The following is a 13,524-nucleotide window of genomic DNA, read 5'->3' as shown; positions in this document are numbered from 1 at the left end:
ATTTAGTATGGTGGAAATAAACTGTGTAATGAGGAAGTCTGAGTGTTAAGAAGTGACATGAAATAAGGAAAGATTTCCATAGGTCATGTGAAAAGGTTAGGACTCAATCCCATAGGTAATCATGTTTTATTATTAATTTTTTAAATAATTCAAATCCATAGAAAAATAGACAAAAGTACGGGTAGAGAATTGGCAGAAGAAGAAATTTAGATGACTAATATACATATGAAAGAAAATATAAATTGACACTATTTTCTTCCTATTAAATTAACAAAGATTTCAAAATAATAAGTATACCTAGAGTTTGAGAGGGAGAGCTGGAATGGATATTATAGGTGAAAGTATAAATTGGAATAAGTGTAATTTTCCTAGATAAGGATTTGATAAAGTATATCAGATCCTTAAAATTCCCCCATTTTCTGCTCTAAAAATTCTGTTTCTAGGATTTTGCATTAAGGCAACATTAGATGCAAATATTAAGGTTTAATGACAACAGTGTTTTATAAAACCAAAAAACTGGGAATTTCCTAGATAATCAATACTAGAAAAGAATCATATAAATTATATATCCCAATTCAGACATTAGCCATGTTTTCAAAGAATTTATAGTAACACTGCAGGATGCTGATGATATATTAAGCAAAAAAGGAGTATATAGGGTGGCTCAGTCGGTTAAGCGTCAGACCCTTGATTTCCACTTGGGTCATGATCTCATGAGAGATGGAGCCCAGCATCAGCCTCTGCCCTGAGCACAAAGCCTGCTTGGGATTCTCTCTCTCTCTCCCTCTCCCTCTGCCCCTCCCCCACTCATGCTCTTTCTCTCTAAAAAATTTAAAATAAATGTAAAAAAATAAAAAGACTTTTGAAGTGGAGATATATTTATAGAGGTGGTTGTATAAAAAGTCAAGCAATGCATGGATCTAATAAAACTTTGCTTATTGTCAGTATTTGACATAGAACCTTGAAAAGTAACTTCACATAAACAGGAATTCTTAGTGTGGTCATCTGCCTTGTCATTACCTCAAGTTAGAGGACACTCTGTCTTTCATAAAGATCAGTGATGAAGGTTGTTTCAGTTACACATTTGTGACAATTTGGGTATATTTTTCATATCCTCTAATCCAACGTTTCTCCTGCCCTCAGGTAAAAAACTTTTTGCCTGTCTCTGTCTAAAGGTTGTGAGGAAGAGATGGGGCTCAATATTTATTTTAATCCTTTGTGTACTAGCAGCCTGCTTTTATTTTCCATATCATCTTCTGTCCTTTAAAGTCTAGGCTAATTCATGCCTTAGAACTGGCAAGGGAAGTCCCATCTTCTGAGCATTTCCTTGAGAACATCTGACAACATACCCTAAATACATGTAAGGAACAAACAAACAATACTAACTTCTAAATGTGTACAGGAGACCACTTAAAAATGGCTCTCAACAAATGGTGGTGGGAAACTGGATATTCACATGCAAAAAAATAAAGTTGGGCCCTTACGTTACATTGTATACCAAAATTAATTCAAAGTGGAGTAAAGATCCAAACTATAAAGCTCTTTAGAAGAAAACATAGAAAAAGTATGGCATTGGTAAGACACTAAAAGCACAGGCAGCAAAAGCAGAAATAGACAAATGGGACTACATCATACTTAAAAAAAAAAAAACATATGTGCATCAAGGACACAACCAACAGAGTGAAGAGGCAACCTACAGAATGGTAGAAAATATTTAAAAATCATAGATCTCATAACAGGTTAATACTAGAATATAGAAATAACTTTACAACTCAACCACAAAATAACCTGATTAAAAAATGGGCATACAACTTGAATAGACATTTCTCTGAAGATGACATATAAATGGCCAAGAAACATATAAAAAGATGTTCAACATCCCTAATCATTAGAGAATTGCAAATCCAAACCACCATGAGATAAAACCTCATACCCACTAGGATGGCTACTATCACAAACAAAACCAAACCAAAGCAAACAAAATCAAACCAGAAAATAACAAGTATTTGTGAAGGTATGCAGAAACTGGAACTCTTGTGTATTGTTGTAGGAATGTAAAATGGTACAACCACTCTGGAAAACATTATGGTGATTCCTCAAAAATTTTTAAATGGGACTACTATATGATTCAGCATTTCCACATCTGGGTATATATCCAAAATAATCAAAAGCATAGTTTTGCAGAGATATGTGTACACCTGTTCACAGCAGCATTATCACAGTTAGCCAAGAAAGGGAAACAATCCAAACGTCCACCAACAAATGAATGGAAAAACAAAATGAAGATATACATGGAATATTATTCAACCTTAAAGAGGAAGGAAATCCTAACACATGCTACAACATAGATACACCTTGAAGACTTTTTAATTAGTGAAATAATCCAGTTACAAAAAGACAAACAGTGTATGATTCCACTTATATGAAGTAACTAGAGTAGTCAGATTTCATAGAGACAGAAAGTAGAATGGTGGTTGCAAGCAGCTGGGGGTGGAGGGAGGAGGAAGAAAAGAGGAGTTGTTTAATGGAGTAGTTAATTTCAGTTTTGCAAGATGAAAAGATTCTGGAGATCTGTTTTACAACAAAGTGAATATGCTTAACAGTGCTGATCTATACAATTAAAAATGGTGAAGGTGGCAAATTTTATGTGTGTGTTTTATGGTGCTTTTTAAAATTATCATGGTCAGGTGGGGGCAGGTATAATATGATTCAGAGCACTCAGTGTTTTGGGGGGAAAAATCTGGATTTCTGTACCTGAAACATTCGAGGAAAAATTACCCTGAGGCTATAAAACACATGCATCAAGAAAAGTGTTCAAGGGTTTTAGGAATTTAACTGGTGGGAGAATCCTTTGGTAAGAGGGTTAGAAAAACACATGGAGGGGCGCCTGGGTGGCGCAGTCGGTTAAGCGTCCGACTTCAGCCAGGTCACGATCTCGCGGTCCGTGAGTTCGAGCCCCGCGTCGGGCTCTGGGCTGATGGCTCAGAGCCTGGAGCCTGCTTCCGATTCTGTGTCTCCCTCTCTCTCTGCCCCTCCCCCGTTCATGCTCTGTCTCTCTCTGTCCCAAAAATGAATAAACGTTGAAAAAAAAAATTTAAAAAAAAAAAAAAAAAAAAAAAAGAAAAACACATGGAGTTGGATCCGGTAGAATCTCACCGTTGCCCCTTACTAGATAGAAAGTTTGGGGGTGTGCCATGAAACATCATTCACTTTAGAATCTGCAGGGTGGAGGATTGACTCCCCTGTGTGCTCTCGTTAGAGATGCACAATGCAAGGTATGAGAAGTCCTGCCCAGCATTCTGGGCATTCTGTTTAATTCAGTGATTCCTAACTTGTCTGGCAGAACCCTTATTAATATCACTCAGAAGACATTTTAGGGTAATTTCTTGCGAAGAGAATTGCTCATGTTTAAAAAATAATTTTTAATGTGCCATAATGTGTACTATCTCAATGAAATTGATAATGGTATTAACTACAAGCACAGCGGGCTAATAAGGCAAATGATTATAAATAGGACCTGCATCCTTCATTCAAGCAGCTGCTGAAGTCTCACCTCCTTTAGAAAGCTTTTTTGGAATAAATAAAATAGCATAAATTCCCAGGACCCCAATATGTCCTGATTATCATTTCATGTACTTTTTCAAGTACAGTTCCAGTCTAACCAAGGTTGCTTTTTGGACCAGATGCTTTTGAGGAAACATAGCTTAACAATGAATAGGTGATTTCAGTTGATTCAGGTATTATTATATCTCTGAAGAAAACACTAAATTGGAGAATATATTTTTAATATGTAGAAAAAAGATCTTTCTTTAAAAAAAAAAACACTGTTTTTATTACGGACAACTTAAAGCTTGTACAGATTAGACAGAATGGTATAGTAATCGCAAGTGTTATAACTACTCTTGGCCAATTGTACCTTTACACCATTCTCACCCAGCAACACTCATCCCCTCCTCCCATCTTATTCTGAGGCACACTTCTAACACCACTCAATTTTATCTATAAATATTTCAGTCATAGCTCTCTAAAGGAGAAAGATTCATTCTTTTAAAAAGCATAACAGTATCACTTACGAATTTCTTCTACTATTTAGTAGGTTGCCTTTTTGTTTTGCTGATGGCTTCCTTCACTGTGAAAAAGCTTTTTATTTTGGTGTAGTCTTGATAGTTTAATTTTGCTTTTGTTTTCATTGCCAAAGGAGACATACCTAGAAAAATGTGTCTATTGATGATATCAAAGAGATTATGGCCTATGTTTTCTTCTACAAATTTTATGGTTTCAAGTCTCACATTTAAGTCTATCCATTTTGAGTTTATTTTTGTGTATGGCATGAGAAAGTTGTCCAGTTTCATTCTTTGCTATGTGGCTGTCCAGTTTTCCCAGCACCATTTGTTGAAGAGACTGTTTTTTTCCCCAATTGTATATTTTTACCTCCTTTGTTGTGAATTAATTGACCATATAAGCATGGGTTTATTTCTGGGTTCTCTATCCTGTTCCATGGATCTATGTGTATGTTTTTGTGCCAGCATCATATTGTTTTGATTACTGCAGCTTTGTAGTATACCTTGAAATCTGGGATTGTGATACCTCTAGTTTTGTTCTTCTTTTTCTTAAAAAAATTTTTTAAAATGTTTATTTACTTTTGAGAGAGAGAGAGACAGAGTGTGAGCAAGAGAGGGGCAGAGAGAGAGGGAGACACAGAATCTGAGGCAGGATCCAGGCTCTGAGCTGTCAGCACAGAGCCCGATGTGGGACTCGAACCCAGGAACTGTGAGATCATGACCTGAGCTGAAGTCAGACGCTCATCCAACTGAGCCACCCAGCCACCCCTCTTTTTCAAGATTGCTTTGGCTATTCAGGGTATTTTGTGGAGAAGATATTTGCAAATTCCATGTCTGATAAGGGGTAATAACCAAAATATATAAAGAACTTACCAAAAATACCCCAAATAATCCAATTAAATATGAGCAGAAGACATGATTAGACATTTTTCCAAAGAAGACATACAGATGGCCAACAGATACATGAGGAAGTGCTCAACATCCCTCACCATCAGGGAAGTACAAATCAAAACCACAATGAAGTATCACTTCACATCTATCAGAATGTCTAAAATGAAAAACAGAGCAAACAACAAGTGTTGGCAAAGATGTGGAGAAAAAGGAATTCTTGTGCACTGTTGGTGGGTATGCAAGCTGGTGCAGCCACTGTGGAATACAGTATGAAGGTTCCTCAAAAAATTAAAAATAGAATTATCATATGGACCAGTAATTCCACTTCTGGTTATTTACCCAACAAAAGTGGAAACACTAATTTGGAGAGATATGTGCATCCTTATGTTTATTGCAGCATTATTTACAATAGCCAAATTATGGAAGCAGCCCAAGCATCCCATCAATAGATGAATGGATAAAGATGTAGTATATATATTCAATGGAGTATTACTTAGCCATACAACAGAATGAAATCTTGCCATTTATAACATATGGATGGAATTAGAGAGTGTAATGCTAAGGGAAATAAGTCAGTCAGAGAAGGACAAATACCATATGATTTCACTCATGTGTGGAATTTAAGAAACAAAACAAATGAACAAACAAAAGAAGAGACAAACAAAAACAACAGATTTGAACTATAGAGAACAACCTGATAGTTGCTGGAGGGAAAGTGGGTGGGGGGATGGGTGAAATAGGTGAAGGAGATTTAGAGTACACTTATCATGATGAGCACTGAGTAATGTATGGAATTATTGAATCATTATATTGTACACCTGAGATTAATATAACACTATATGTTAATTATACTTTAGTAAATAAATAAAAATAAAAAAACATAACATACTAATTATCATACTAAAAAATTAACAGTATTCATTTGCCTAAAAAAGTTTTTTACCAGTTCAGTAATTTGTTCAAATTAAGGTCCACATATTATGATTGGCTGATATGTTTTTAAATATTTTTCAAGTATGGATTCCCTCTCCATTTCCTTTTTCCCTCTTGTAGTTTTTTTGCTGAAGTGATGGCTAGGGTGACCAACTTGTCCTGGTTTGCCCATAACTTTCCCTATGTTAGCACTGAAAATCTCGTGTTCTGGGAAGTCCTTCAAGCTGGGATTATTTATTCTACAAAGTTCCTCACAATATGGATTTTACTGATTGCATCCCCATGACAACATGCTCCCTCTGTCCTCTCTATTTTTGTGAATTGGTAGTCTAGTGTTTTGATTAAATTCAGGTTCAGTCTTCCTTCCTTCCTTCCTTCCTTCCTTCCTTCCTTCCTTCCTTCCTTGGCAAGATTGCCCTTTTGGTTACAGTGTCGAACATTTACATCAGGAGGTACATAATGTCTGGTTCTCTATCCTTTGTGATGTTAGCAGTTGTTGACAAACAATGTCTAGATTAGCAAAATGTCTTTAAAATTCCTTCCCTTCTCTTATTTCTCCCCCTGTTGCAGATGTTCTTGGTTGCATACTCTCTTAGACTCAGGCTGCCATACCAAATTTTTCGGACTGCATGCCTTAAAAGATAGAAATTTCTTTTCTCACAGTTCTGGAGGCTAGAAGTCTGACATCAAGATGGTGACAGGGTTTTTTTCTTCTGGGGTTGCTTTCCTTGGTGTGTAAAAGGCCATCTTCTTCCTGCGTCTCCTTATCGTCTTCCCTTTCTATTTGTCTGTGTCCTCATCTCTTCTAAGGACACCAGTCATTGGATTAGAGCCCACCCATTGACCTCATTTTATGTTAATTACCTCTTTAAAGACTAAATATGGTTACTTTCTCAGGTATTGGGGGTTAGGACTTCAACATATAAATTTGGGGGGAACAAAATTTAGCCCATAGCACATACCAAATCCTGCTTATTTCTCTTTGTCCTTTCTAACAGTAATTCCCCTCTATGCCTGACTACCATGAGGTTCAGGGAAAGGAAGCTTCATCCTGAGCACAGGAGGGTGAAATATGATTGATCGAAGCCATATGTTGGTCCTATTTTCCTTGCCAGGGAATGATCTTAGCATGGTTATAACACGCCGTTCTGGCAGTGGGATGTGAGAGAGTCAGCTGGGAATCTTCTGACAAGGGTTTTCCTCACTGATTAAAAAGATGACACATGAGAAGAAACAGAGCTTCTTCTACTGAAACATGGGGGAAGCAGGCTGAACTGGCTAGTTGACAAAACATTTAAATTGACATGGAGGGCAGAGCACAAGGATGGAAGTCCTGGAAGAGACTGTGGAATCTGAATTAATCAACTCTGCTTCCTTGCTTTGTAATTTTTATGTGTGATGATAAATCTTCCCTTAGTTTAAAGGGCACTTTTAGCTTGGATTTCTGTTCCTGATTTTGCAGGCATCCTCAGTGACATGTCCCTGAATTGTCTCCCACACATTCAACCACTCCAGACCCGGCTCATGTTAGTCTTCACTCCTCCCCTCCAAACCTCCTCTTCCCTTTCTTTTCATCCTCATAGGGATTTTTTTTTCCTTCCGACTCTAAATTTTCCAACCTTTCCAGTTACTCCTTCTCTCCTATTTCCCCCTAGGTTTTAGGCTAAAGAAAAAGACTGTGAATGCTAACAATTTGTAATTGTTGCCTGTCTTCATATATGTACTTTTCTCTTTTTTATTGCACCTAGTGATAATGCTAAAGTCCTTTGGTGGTTGGGGTACTCTTCAGAAAAAAAATGTATAGTACTCTCTCTATTTCCTGGATGCACCCCTTATACCATGGGAGAGGTGAATCAGCTTCCTGTCTGTGCTAGACAGAATCTTGTCTTCGTCTCGGAGCTCAAGGCAAAGTTAAAGTGTTATTTTTGCTTGCTCCATTACAGCTTTTTGGAAAGAAAAGATGGAAAGCAACTTTAGATCTTTTTATAGGTAAATTTTATAAGAAAAGAGCCACACCTTCTTGCCAATTAAATTTTTGCTTTATTATTTTTCTGTGTTTAATCAATCATTTGTCTTTTATGTCTCTCTCAGGGTTGACTTCTGTAACCAAGTGCATAAGAGGTAGGGTGACCGTATAACTTATCATCCAAATTGGGACACTTCTGCAAATCAAAGGAAATGGGTCCACAGGCATAAGCCAGATCTCCCAGGCCACCTGTGATGTACGTTCACTCCAATTAGAATACTGTGAAGGCATTCACCATTTCCCTCTGTAGAAATGTGTAAAGAGATGCCTCACAAGTATTTTAGGGACATGAAAATTAGCGCTAACGGTCCCTCCAGAAGTCCAAACTCTCAGAAAGTTGCAGCTCCTAGGAATATCAGAGAGGTGTTCAAAATACAAAACAGTCTAATAAAGGTATTCCTTAATTTCAAAACCCAGGGCATAAATAAATAAATTTCCAGCACTGCTAGGAATTTACCCAAAGGACACAGGAGTACTGATGCATAGGGGCACTTGTACCCCAATGTTTATAGCAGCACTCTCAACAATAGCCAAATTATGGAAAGAGCCTAAATGTCCATCAACTGATGAATGGATAAAGAAATTGTGGTTTATATACACAATGGAGTACTACGTGGCAATGAGAAAGAATGAAATTTGGCCCTTTGTAGCAACATGGATGGAACTGGAGAGTGTGATGCTAAGTGAAATAAGTCATACAGAGAAAGACAGATACCATATGTTTTCACTCTTATGTGGATCCTGAGAAACTTAACAGAAACCCATGGGGGAGGGGAAAGAAAAACAAAAAAGAGGTTAGAGTGGGAGAGAGCCAAAGCATAAGAGACTCTTAAAAACTGAGAACAAACTGAGGGTTGATGGAGGGTGGGAGGGAGGGGAGGGTGGGTAATGGGTATTGAGGAGGGCACCTTTTGGGATGGGCACTGGGTGTTGTATGGAAAACAATTTGACAATAAACTTCATATATTGGAAAAAATAAAAATAAAAATAAATAAATAAATAAATTTCCAATCCAAGTCACTTTTCAAATATTCCCTAACCCATGAGAGGGCACTTGAGATGGAACAACTTTAGGAACATGTTCTTGTCAGCATGTTTCCACAGTAGGGGAGGTCTGTGAGCAGTAGAGAAATGAGAAAGGAGTGAGTTACAAAATGCTTTGTTTAGGTTGCACCAAGGGCACGTGGATGGCTTTCTGCTCCTGGCTTCAAACCACGGAGGTAGAGCGACAGTTTTTTTTCTAGAAACTTAACAAAAAACAGATCCAAGTGTCACTAGCAGAATGTGAAATGACAGGCTGTGGCTCTGACATTGTCACACAAATGCCAAAATACAACCAAGCTCAAAATAGACCAGCCTTAGAAAACATTAACAGTATGTTCTGGAAGAGCAAGGGAAAAACAACCGGTAAAAGAATATTCTTTATTATGGCTTGAGACTCACTGATATTTTTCAAACTTCAATCTGCCTAAGAAAATGCACACTTGCCTTTTTTTCTGTTAAAGCCTCACACTCCTCAAATGACACCCCATCCATCTTTATTCTGTGGTTTCCTATGATAGTAGGAAGATCCATACATGGATAGTAGTAAGATCCATACATGGATATCTACAGAAGAAACTGAATTGCCCAAAGCGTGCTAGGAGAAAATAAAAGAAAATTATATAAAGGTAAGACAACATATGGACAAGTATTTTACATTCCAAGACACAAAATGGAGAAGATTGATAGCTAATTAGGCATTTTGGTCTTTTTGACACCTGCTTGAGATTAGGGAGGTGGGACTGAGATACTTATGACTCCACTAAGCCGATGTTAATAGTCTTACTAAATGTCATATTTCTGGTAAGTGTTACGCTCAGGGCCGGAACTCAAACCCAGATCTTCTGGCTTTACATCTCCAGCTCATTCCATCAGCATGCCCCTGAACAGCGCCCCACCCCCTCCCACCGCCCCACCCCACAACAGATCTGCCTCTGGTTGCCCCTTCTTCTGGGGGTCTGAGGACCTGGCCTCAGGCTGGTAGGGGATGAGGGAGGGGCCCTGCCTTGAATGTGGAAAGAGGGGAGGAGCAGTTGACTCAGGAGATCTCTTGGGTACTGTCTGTTGATTTGTTGTGCTATGCCTATGGACACATGCAACTGTGTACTTGCCATGGGCTCAGATGCCAGTTCGAGGTGACCCATTTTGGTGATACCAAAAGCAAAAGCATTACCTCAAAAATATCATACCTAGATCAATATAGTAAAACAGTGCCTCACAACACCATTCATTCACTACATCCGAGCTACTCTGGTGTTCTGAACCTGAGCACATTTGTAGCTGTTCTAGCCTGTGATTGCCAACAATAGGGACTCCTGACCTCTAGCTGTCTAAGAAGTAAGTAGTAGTCGTAAGAGTTGGGGCAGTGGGAAGTGGTTGGTAAGAAGCAGTATCCGTGAATAATTTAAATAAGGCAGAAAGACTCACAGAGACAACATGCTTAATTAACCAGAAGTCTACACAGATTAAACAAAACAAGATTTTAAAATGTCTTTTGGTGGGAATTTCATCAATATTCTTATCAGAAGACCTGATTTGCACTTAAATATGTATGTCTGATGAATAAGACAATGAGAAACAAAGTTTTACTAATAATAGCAATTTTAGAGAAAGATGAAGATTTTAGCAGCTAGTGCCCATCATCAGAAAAAATAACTAAAGGTGTTCCTGATGGTGAAGAGCATGGGAGTCAGGGGATTAGCCCATGGCTGACTATGAGTCCCACAGGGAGATAAGCCCAGCTAAGAAGCCACAGTGCAGGGCTCTCTTTGATGTTCAAGTTCTGGAACTTTTTCAGTTAAGTTTCATGGACCAATTAAGAATCCAGCCCTCTGTGGATCCTTACAAGGTCCCCGTTGGTTCATGGATCCTCCTTAGGATTTAGGTCAAGTAATCAGAGGGACCAATGTTTTTGTTTTATTCAGTCTTCCCAAAGTGATTCTGGGCTTTGTATTGGTCGATGTGCCTGTAGAAGCTTCCCTATGAATACTTGTGGAATGAGATTTCCTACCCTTTCTACTCTTCTTTGCATCTCATTTCCAGGTAGAGAAAGGGTTGGACCCCAGAGTTTGGTAGTTATTCAGTATTCTACTTTTAACTTGATTGGTGCTTCTGCCTTTGACCTGGGCTTCCCTAGGACAGATACTGGGGCTCATGCCTGCTTTTTGTCTTTCCTGATCTGGTTTTAGTTCATTGACTACTCACCCAGGTATTGGATATGGCTGCTGATTACCTGTAAGGTAGGCATTGTGCAGCTGCTAATACAAGCTTGGCCTCCTGCTTGGATGCAAACTTTTCACTCTGGAAGCATATGTGATTTGTCTACTGCATGCACTGAGGAACTTGTTTAAACAGTAAATTTGCCTCTAATACACCTCAAATTTATCAGAAAAAATAGCTTCAGAAACACTAGTCATTTTATGACTAGCAGTACAAATATATAATAATTTTGTGAGATAGCTATTGAATTGCACATAATTAATTGATCGATTTAAACCTCAAAGAATAAGCTTCAAACTGAGCAAAGAGAAATCTAAAGTATTAACTGCCAAGCCACATACATCGACTGACAAAGTGAACAGCCCACTCTTATCCTATCAAACTTGTAAATGGTGATTCATTCCTGTTTCTTATCAGGGAGTCTATTTTGTTTATTATAATCATATTTATCCTAGAACTTTGGTTTTTTAAGTAAATAACTTGTACAAAAGTGGGATTATTGTTCAAATAGCAATTATCTATTTACAAATCTTATTGCTGTCTTTAGATTCCCACATAAAAGCAGGCTGGAGGAAAAGGAACACTTTACACTGTGATTTCTGTGCTGAGAGTTTGATGGGAGATGGGGGGAAGCTTTATGCAATTCTAAACGGAATTTATTCAACTACAGAATTAACTGTCTCTCCCAACACCCCCATATCCACCCACATACAACCTCTTGAAGTAATTTGAGATTAAATGTAAAAGAAACCCAAGAACATCAAGCATACGTATGTTAAATTAAAGAGAAAGCATGCCACAGAAGCTGCTCATAGGAATTATGAACTGAAACAAGAGTCTTGTCCTTGAACAAATGAAGCTTCAAGTTCATCCTAGCAGGCTTTAAAATACTGATGCCATCTTTGAAATACAGCTTTAAGATAAGGTTAAAGTATAGCAGTCTTCAGTTCTCAAGGTTAATGTAGTTACTAAATATCCATTTTGTTTTGATCTTACTGACCTCTAATCAGTGTTCCTGAACATCTTGTCCAGCAAATCAAGAGTCTCAGTGAACTAAAGAATGGTCTCTTCACATATGGTCTCCAAACCGCAGAGAGTATGCAGTCCTCATGGAGGGTGAGCAGGAAAGCAAGATAGGGAGCTGAGACGTGTGGGCTGGGGCCACTGCTCTTGGGGAGAGAATGGAGAAGACGATGGCCATGAGAACCCAGGTTGGTGACACTAAGAGCAGTTGGGTCACCTTAGTCTTCCCCATCTTCAGCAGTCAGATTTCCTTGAAAACGCCAGCAAGTGTCCTGAAGAAAAAAAAGATTTCCTTTTGCTCTAGGCTATTTTTTTTTTCTATTCATCCCTCCACATTGACCTAAAGGAACACAGCTTAGGTTTTCAATGCTCTCAAATGCCTTTATTTTGAGAAACAACAAGTTGAAAACATAACTTCAAAATTATTTCTAGATTATTCTGTTATTTGAACAAAGTTAATTCTTTGGTTTTAGTCAGGATAAGAACTTATACAGGAACAGAAGATATTGAACCTATATTATAATTTTCTACAGTTTATTCTTAGAATCACAGAAAATAAAATCTCGATGTTCTGTCAAGTGATTGTCATGTAGCTTTGTAAGTATTCATTAGATGAGATTTACTAAATGGTATCTCCTCTATCTTAATGTTCTTTTAAAAAATTAATCAACTTTAGTTTTTAGAGCAGTTTTCTGTTCACAGCAAAACCAAGTGGAAAGTACAAGGAGTTCCCATATCCCCCTATCCCCACACATGCATTATCCCCATTATCAACACTTGGCACTGGAATGTTACATTTGTTACAACTGGTAAACATAAATTGGCACATCATTTCATGTAGAGTCTATAGTTTACCTTAGGGTTCACTCTTGGTGTCATGCATTCTATGGATTTTGACAAATGTACAATGGCATGTTTCCACCGCTGTAGTATTATACACAATAGTTTTGCTGCCCTGAAAATCCCCTGTGCTCCACCTGTCCATCCCTTCCTCTCCCAACCCTTGGCAACCATGATCTTTTTACTGTCCCCATAATTTCACCTTTTCTAGAATGCTATGTAGTTGAAATCGTACAATAAATGGCCTTTCAGAATGGCTACTTTTACCTAGCAATATGCATGTAAAAGTTCCTCCATGTCTTTTCATGGCCTGATAGCTCATTTCTTTTTATCACCAAATAACATTCCATTGTCTGAATGTACCACAGTTTGCTTATCCATTCACTTTTTGAAGTGCATCTTGATTGCTTCCGAGTTTTGGCGGTTACAAATAAAGCTGCCATAAACATCCATGTTAAGGTTTTTTGTGTGGACATGTTTTCATTTAAT

At 38.0% G+C, this 13,524-nt stretch overlaps 1 protein-coding gene across 3 annotated transcripts in view; it reads left to right on the top strand.

The window, feature by feature from the left end:
* PDE11A (phosphodiesterase 11A) overlaps positions 1-13,524 on the top strand; it is a 405,024-nt gene that overhangs the window by 138,060 nt on the left and 253,440 nt on the right. The window lies entirely within an intron of this gene.

This window comes from Leopardus geoffroyi, chromosome C1 (genome assembly GCF_018350155.1).
Source record: "Leopardus geoffroyi isolate Oge1 chromosome C1, O.geoffroyi_Oge1_pat1.0, whole genome shotgun sequence".
In the NCBI taxonomy this organism is placed as follows: domain Eukaryota; kingdom Metazoa; phylum Chordata; class Mammalia; order Carnivora; family Felidae; genus Leopardus; species Leopardus geoffroyi.
Note: the sequence above shows the minus strand (reverse complement) of the source record. Positions and strands in the feature narration are given on the sequence as shown.